The sequence below is a fragment of the Solanum dulcamara genome, chromosome 8 (genome assembly GCF_947179165.1).
Source record: "Solanum dulcamara chromosome 8, daSolDulc1.2, whole genome shotgun sequence".
In the NCBI taxonomy this organism is placed as follows: domain Eukaryota; kingdom Viridiplantae; phylum Streptophyta; class Magnoliopsida; order Solanales; family Solanaceae; genus Solanum; species Solanum dulcamara.
The window spans coordinates 67,750,261-67,759,793 of NC_077244.1; positions in this window are offsets into that span (position 1 = coordinate 67,750,261).

Sequence of the window (9,533 nt, forward strand, 5' to 3'; positions counted from 1 at the left end):
ATTATTTACCCAAATTGGACCCAACCCAAATTATTTACCTTAATAAACTCATGGCCCAAACTATTTACTCTCTTACCCCATTTTCTCTCTTTTAATTTCGCACATGACGTCATGCTGATGTCAGCATCACTGCTCTTCTTTGATACGAACAACAACAACAACATATCCAGTGAAATTCCACACGTGGGGTCTGGGGAGGGTAAAGTGTACGCAGACCTTACCACTACTTCATCGAGATAGAGAGTATATTTCCGAAAGACCCTCGGCTCAAAAGTATTAGTTCCAAGAAAGGGAGAGAAATAGTACATATATATATATATCGGGTAAAATGCGAAAGCGATGTAGATTCTACAACACAAGAACAATATCCATAGCAAAATAAAATGATAATCAAAGGGCAATACCAACACAACTATACTGGCACGCCTAGATCTAAAACCAACCTTAAACCGTCATAGGGCAAGACAACATTCTACCCTGCTAGCCTTCTACCCTAATACGCGGCCTCCACTCCTTTCTATCTAAGGTCATGTCCTCGGTGATGTGAAATTGCGCCATATCATGTCTAATCACCTTTCTCCAATACTTTTTCGATCTACCCCTACCCCTCCGTATAATCCCCAAATCCAACCGCTAGCACCTCCTAACTGGGGTGTTGACACACTTCCTCTGCACATGCCCAAACCATCTTAGACTCGCTTATCTCATCTTGTCTTCCACAGAGGCCACTCTCACCTTCTCTCGAATAACATCGTTCCTAATCTTATTACTTCTAGTATGTCCACACATCCATCTCAACATTCTCATCTCCGCAACATGCATCTTCTGAACATGAGAATTCTCGACTGCCACAGAAGTACTATCTTTTCCTGCTTGATACCATCAGAGTATATTATATACTCTCATGGTATCAAATACACAAGATAGTTAAAAACAAGGGGTATGAAAGTAATGGGGTATTCAATATAATGATAAATAATTTCCTTTTTTGGAATATAGCAATAATTATCCCCTTAAATATTAGTACTGCTAAAAGGACAAGCTAAGAGGAGAGGATGAGGTTAACCCCCTTTCGCTCTCCCTCTCCCTCTCCCTTACAACAATAACATTTAACTATCTACTAATCTTCTAGTCTAACCTTATAAGATTAAAGATTAAATGTTGACCTAATGAGTTACAAGAAATCAAATGTTGCAACTTTAATTGGTTGCCAACACAAAGTTAACTATAACTCATATTAAGAAGAAGGAAGCGGAGAAGGACGAGAATAGAATAGTAGAAAATACACATTAACAATTAATATTCTTTACAATTTCCATAACTGTTTGTCTAAAACAAGACATCTTTTACAAGAAAAAAAGACATATTAAACTAAAAATAAATATAAAGGGATACAAAATCAATTGGCACGTCGAATGTCATTTGGTTGGATGCTAAAACTCGAGAATGTGTGTGTTATTGAAAAGGAAAAGTTTATCATAAATTATAATGGATAAATATTAGTAAAATATATGTTGATTATGTTGTGGATTTGAAGCAACTTTACTTTCTTTTTTTGCAATTTGAATAACAAATTCAACTAATTAAGAAAATCAGTTTTATAATACTGTCTTTTTTTTGTTAAATTAATATTACTAAATTGCAATACATAAACAATGTTTAGTCACCGCATATAACCTTAGAAGCACGATGAAACCTTCCCTATGTCCACTGTTTTTTCAAGTTTGGAAAAATGTTACTAGTAATTTCCCTTCTTCTTTTTTTTTTCATTTAATGAACTCTTAAGGTCCTGTCGTGCTTATCCTTTTGAATTTTTTTAAATACTTATTCTATCAGTATAAAAGAGAAGATCAATTAAAAAATAGATTTCCAGGATCTAGGCACGTCAAATGGTAGATTTGGTTTCATACGTAGAAGTCTAGAACCGGAGTTAGAATTTGAAGCATACGGATTCGAGATTTAAGTCTTTAATAAAATTAGTAAAATTTAAATTAATAAGTTGTACATTCATGAAGGATATGCATGAATGCCTTAGTGCGAATGTGTAGAGGTTGGTTATGAATGATTTTAAGAGACATAAATACGTAGAGGTAGCTAGGTCGAAGAAGTATTTAGGGAGAAGTGATTATTAGACATGATATGCCGTAACTTCAACTTATAACAAGGACATAACCTTAGATAAGAGGTTATGGAGAGGGCACGGATTAGGGTAGAGAGTTAATTAGGTAGTTGAGAGTCGTCTCGCTTATCTTTCATACTAGTAGCATAGTATTACTCTGAGAATTTCTTGTACTTCAATTATCATATTCTGATGTAATGACTGTTTCTTTTATAGTATGCTTTGTCACGTTTTCTTCAATATTTTTTCTTGGCTTCTTCACTCTCGTTTTTTTTTCGAACTGTTTTGTAATGTTTTTACTTGAGATGAGGGTCTATTGAAAACAACCTTTCTACCTCTTTAGATAGAAGTAAATTTGCATACACACTATCCTCTTCAAACTCACTTGTGGAGTCACACCGAATATGTTATAATTGTTGTACATATTTAATACAATTACAAAATTTAAACCAAAACTACTAAGCGATGAACTCGTAACCTCGTCATACATAAAGTCTAATGTACCAAACCAACATAACCTCTAATTATGTGTATACAACCTCTAACTTTTTTATTATTATTTTTTAATTTTCTATCTGGTGTTCAAAATTCGTATTAAAGTCTTATTAATTTGAACTCGTGCATTGCAGAGTCTATTTTTAGGGCAACATTTTCAACAAGACTTTTTTCATATTCAAGGCTCGAGCTATAGACCAACTAAGGGTGGAGATAACCAATCATCCCATAACAAAACATGTTGGTATATAGCCTCTAATTCCAACAAAGGTCAATACATGTATATACCTCTGCCCCTTCCATACATAACCTCTGTGTTGGGTATTTTGGAAGCATATTCTGTTTTTCTGTTAGGTCTTTCTGGAAAACCCTAACCCCAGAAGGCAAAATTGGAAAGGACAAGGGTCACAAGAGGGAGTTATATACATGTTTGGCCATTTGTTGGAATAAAATATAGTTTTATTATATATTTATTGTTCTTATATTCACATACCTAGATTAGATGGATAGATATATTTGATCAAGTCAACTAAATCTGGTATTTTCATAATTAATACCAAAGTTTATCTGCTTGCTTGATAAGTCAACATTCCAATGCAACGACCAGAGTTGATACATATGTTAAAGTAATTGACGTGCTAGCTGTATATGGAACATCTTTTAATTTATGTATGTATTCTAACAGTAAAAATGTTAGAAATCAGTCAATTTACGACGATTGTTTTATCGAAAATCCTTTGAAAACACACTCGTTCGATGAATTTCATCGAAAAATCCTAAATTTCCAACGGACAGTAATAACTGATTTTTTAATAGTGATAAACGAGGACAATAGAAGAAATAGAATTTCATGATCTAAGTACAGATATGGTATTTTAGATTTGGCTTGTTATTTATTATTCTTAAATTAAAATAGATTATCGATATATATTTGAGCTAGTCAACTAATTAATATGGAATACTATGATACACATTTTATAATTAACCATACGTTTATCTGCTTTCCTACCAATCAAGTCATCCAATGCAACGTGGTGCACGAAACTCTTAAGCAAAAACAAATAAGTCCCCTTTCCATCAAGATATCACAACATATTATTTACAATGAAGATATTTGACATTCATTTTTATCATTATAATTATATCTCTACCTATCATCTTAGAGTGCAATGGATATTTTGAAGAGTTACAATGATATATAGTAACTGATCAAAGAATTATACGATGATAACCATCCTTCATCGAAAGATTATACTTACTTAAATTAAGAATTATTTTATAGATATATTCAATTTTAAATATTCTTAAAGAAAATCCTTATTTCGTCACTAAAAAAGGTGTAGAATGATTAAAAAAAATTAACATAGAATATGATATGAGATAACAATAATAACGAAAAGAAAGAACACACAATTTCATCGTGTGCGTGAAAAACTCAATGGTCAATCATCAAATGATCGTATTAGTTCTCAATGAATAATGATACAAGTACACCAATTAAGCTAAGTTTAATAGACTGTGAAAATCCCAACACTATAGTTTTCTAAAGTATTCTTCAAACTATTTTCCAAGTAACTTACGTACAGACTATTTTAGAACCCTGCCTCTTGCAATGGCTCATGTAAATTGCAAATAAAATCTATTTTGGGTTCTTACATTCCCAATAAAACTTTGTTACTAGAAATTGAGGGGTGGGGGTGGGGGCTGCTGTGTGATTATAGAAAATTAACCATGGATTGTCTTATTAGAAATATTTAATTTTCACAATATAAATTACTATCTCGTGTGGAAAAATATCCTGAGGTCTAGTTCCCACCTAACAAATTAACATTCATATTTGTCAAGATATTTTCATGCATCAATTAATTAGTTTATTTTGTAGATGTCTTAATTGAAGATCAATATTTTGTAGTTAATAAGGGACCCTTAACCTACATTATATTCTACTCTCAAACACATGTACATACAATATTAGAGGGGGAAAAGACAAGTTACTAAAGGATAAGTAGACCAACAACCCTTTCGGAATAATTAAACAAGTAAAATATGGACAACATGTATATAACTTGATCCTAATTAAATAAGCTTGTTGCTAATGGTTTTTGGCTAATTGAAAAATTAATTTATCTTAGAGTTTGACCATGGTGAGTGGTGAAACATATCCAAAAGAAAATCTTGCTTAGGTTTATATAGATATAATATAACTCATACACATTTCTTGAAAGATAAATAATGCTCAACATAGTTTCTATTTTATTGGAGGAAATCAATTTTTTGTTAAGTGTTTATCTATTGATTAAGTTACCCATATTTACTATGCTTTGCACTCTAATGCTATAAATGCTTCATTAAATTTGAGAAATGATTACTTAATGGTATTGATAATGATAAAACTAGCAAGGTGAGCTCTTTTCATCCATTAATGGAGGTTGAGCTCAAGAGAGAAAACACTACTTAAGAGAGAAGAGTTGTGAGAAAATGAATCTTATTGAAGAATGAAACTAAAACTGAATTGTTTACAGATGATGTATGTATATATACACATGGAGACTTCCTAACACTCCTAACAGAATCAGCAACAACTAACCTTGCAGTAACTCTGTTCACTAACTGACTAACATTGACTAATCTTAACTAACTTTGACCAGCTAACTTATAATTTATAACTACTAATCTTCTCAGATCAGGTGAGAGAGAATTCAGAATCCAAGAGGTCACCATATCATCACACGTTTCTCATTGCATGGGGTTAGGATCCTCTGGATCTGGTCTCACCATTTTTCCACTAATGAATCATGTTTTACTATTTACTGATAAGGCTCGAAGAATAGCTCATCTCCGGGACCTATATCTAGTTCCATAAAAAACTGCAGGTAGCAGAGTTTAACCTGCTCCTTTTGAAGGATGCAAATAGAGAGTACTGTTGATGTCCATCCTGGCTGTTGTTGATGTTGTGGTGTTCGAGTTGTTTGTGTTGGTGTCGGCTTGAATGTCAACCATGAATGAATACTAGACTATGATTTCAAGAAGATTTGACAAATGCAGCTGCAATATGGAGTTAAGGAAAGCGAAGTGTGCAACACTGAGGAGAAAAGCTTTGACAGAAAATTGCAGATCACAACAACAAAAAAATTGTCTTCAATTTCACAAATTTGAAATGCAGTTTAAGAAAATATAGTGTAAATAACAACGAGCGTAACTTGCACTCAAAATGATCAAAAACAATAAACAAAACACACGAGTTCACAATTTCTCTAATTCACAATTATGAACCCTAGAGGTCCGAGAAAGAAAATTTTGGGAAAGAAGAAAAAAAATGGTCGCGTGAGACTCACAATTCGAACTGCGGAATGAGTCTCAGGAGTAGCAAGGCTCTGATACCATGATAAAACTAGCAAGGAGAACTCCTTTCCTCCATTAATGGAGGTTGAGGTCAAGAGAAAAAATACTACTTAAGAGAGAAGAGTTGTGAGAAAATGAATCTTATTGAAGAATGAAATTAAAACTGAATTGTTTACAGGTGATGTATGTATATATACACATGGAGACTTCCTAACAGTCCTAACAGAATCAACAACAACTAACCTTGTTGTAACTCTGCTAACTAACTGACTAACAAACTTTGACTAATCTTAACTAACTTTGATCAACTAACTTATAATTTATAACTACTAATCTTATCAGATAAAAAAAATCTCTTGATTTACTATATTTGTCATTTAACAAGAGTTATGTTTCCTTTGAATTTTTCAGAATTATCATTACCAATTGGTTGATTAAAACAAGAGACATGATTTTTTTTTTCAGTTTATGATTCCAAAATATTTGATTTATTGTTCTTATTATCGTTGAATGTTTAGATGAGGGGGAATTTCAGTATACTGAATTGTAAAAAAAAAAACATAAAAAGTAGTATGTTACTCCAATTCCAAAAAATATGGGAAAAGAAACTCACATTTTCTTTCTTTTTTGTTGTTTGATTTGACTTTATATGTCTATTAATAAAATAATTATTTGGGAATGAAATTATTAGTTGTTTGGGCGAGCATATTTGATTATACGTTGATTACATGTTTGAAAAAATAATCTTCTCAATATCCATCAATTCAGAGCAAATTATGGGTTGGAAAACATATAGCTATGTTTCATAATTACGTTTCAAATTATATTTTTATTTAGATTTTTGTCTCCGTAAATAATTTTTGAGTAATATCTGAATTTACTCAATTACTGTGTGAAATATCTTAATTTTTCAGCAATTATCACATGGTTCAAATTCGTTTTTAGGAACTATGTCTTTTAAAGAAAAAGTAAATTGTATAAAGTGTTTACAATTTAATTGCCTCTGAATTAATTTTAATTAAACATGTCTTAAATTGAAATGGTAAGTCTGATATTTCACATTTCATATTTTCGACTCTGCAAACCCAAACTTCAGATCTTCATATTTGATGGTAAATCGAATTTGATTGCAATTCATATTAAAACATGAGATTGAAGTTAGGCTGCACATACCCGAAAATTCCGTTTGAAGTTAGGTTTCTTTTATTTTAGGAACAAGAAGAAAAGAAAGAGAAAAATTGAATTAAAACACTTTTAGATTAGAGTATATATTCTAATTCAAATTAGAAGTTATAGAAATCAAAAACTCTTTCTAGTTAGTGCATTGAGAATTTATATATAAATCAAACAGTTTCTATATTGAGAAAAGGCATAAATTCTCCCTGAAGTTGTACCGAAAAGTCAGTTACACACTTAAACTATCATGGCGACCTATTACACACCTAAACTATCTAAAAGTGAATTTATTACACCCCTCCCCCCCAAAAAAAAAAAACTGACGTGGCAAAAAAATAAAAAAATATAGCGCGTCAGACACTAAAATTAAAGTAAAAAAATAATTTAAAAAAAATCACCCCACCCTCCACGTCCTTTCTTCTTCACACTCACCTTCCATCTTCCTCTTCACACCCACCTCCATTTACTCCCCATTTTGAATCTTGATTTTTTTTGTAACGACCCATTAGGTCATTTTGAGTATTAGAAATTTTTAGTTCATAAAAGACTCATCCCATAAATTTTAAATTAGGTATTTTGGACTTTTCTATAGTTATGATTATTTAATTGAGGGGTAACTTTAGATATTTAATTTAAATTTGTGGGTTAAAGTGTTAATTTAATTAATACCCTATACCACTTATCCCATATTTATTTAATTAAAGTAGATTAGGGTTATAATATTTCTTCGTGAACTGCTACAACTAAAACGAGAAAAGAAAAAGGAAGAAAAAATTTATCTAAGGAGAAATTGGAATTGTGCGGCGGCAAACATTGAGAACGGCGCAGGTAACCATTCAACCTGAATGTGTATTAAATGGAAAATTGGGTGCTCAATTTACTTATTACCTTAGAAAAATTATTATTTTAATGAAAAGAACGTGCTGGTTGTTAGTTGTTGCAGCATTTAGTTATTGGGATTTTGATGGGGGGAAACAATTAATGACAATCATTAGTTAATGATCCAATGTTTGAAAATTGATAGAATGGGCATTAGTTATTATATTATAGTTACATATTTATGGAATATATTGTAAAAAGGTTAGTGTCTAGCATGCAATTGACAGTAAGTTTACTGGGCATATTCTTGATTTCGGGTATACAAATGTCCTATGATATTGCGTTAAAATTCAAGGTTTTGACATATCAAAATAGGTAGTTAGATATTAGGTGTATTGTATTATATGAATATCATTAAATTTATGTTATTTGGAGGAATTAAGACTTAACCCTTGCTTAAGATTTAGGAATATGAGACTTGAGATATTAGTTGGTATCAAAATTTAGAAAATTAATTATAAATTCGAGTAAGTTTTTGGGTCTAGGCTAGACATATAGCAATATGAGTGTTGATAGACTTATTTACTTACGAATACTATATACTTGATAGATTGGAAAAGCGAGGCATCGAAGAAAGAAAAATCACCGGTGAATTAACTTGCTTGACTTCGATTCTTCGATTGAGGTAGGTTATGATTTTTATTCTATATCATAAATAGACTCTTAATAGTGATTGGTATTCATGGAGTAATATGTGTGAAGTTTACTACACATTTAATTGTTGTGGTTTGGATGATTGATATGTTGTTGTGATTGGTCTAAAATCCCGAGGCCATGAAATCCATAATCTCGAACTTGCCCTATCAAAAATGGTGCCTTGAATAAAGAAGGCTTGATAAAATATTGTTAATGAAGTGGAATGTAATCATAAGGAATGATAAATTAATTATATTTGGATCGGGTGTCACGTTCCGACATAGTACATTTGGATCGGGTGTCGCGTTCCGACACAGTATATTTGGATCGGGTGTCACGTTCCGACACGGTATATTTGGATCGGGTGTCACGTTCCGGCACGGTAATATTAAAGGGAAATAAATTAAAATTACTTAATGCTACCCATTCTCCAAAAAAAAAACTCATATTTCAAAAGAGTGTGATGTGGAGGCTTGAGTCCTCATGTGTGATCTTGATATTGTTGACTGGTTATGTAATTGTTCATTGGTTGCCACCTGTTAAGTGTTGTTGTTGATTTCCCACTATTATTTTATGTATATTGATTTCTATTTTGAGTCGGCCGATGATACCTACTCAGTACATGTTATCCTGTACTGACCCCTACTTGTATCTTTTCTTGTTTTATTTTGTGGAGTGCAGCGAGTGTTCCACAGACTTCGACTCGACCTCAGCTCTAGTCAGTCTCAAGATCATCGAATTTCAGGGTGAGCTATCCTTCTAGCTCGTGGTGGATTCTCTCGGTTATGGCATAGTGTCTTTAGTTTTCGGACACATTTTGTTATTTGTTCATTTTGGTGCTTGATATTTCCAGACTTAGTTTTAGAATTTAGATGTCCTTCATGTG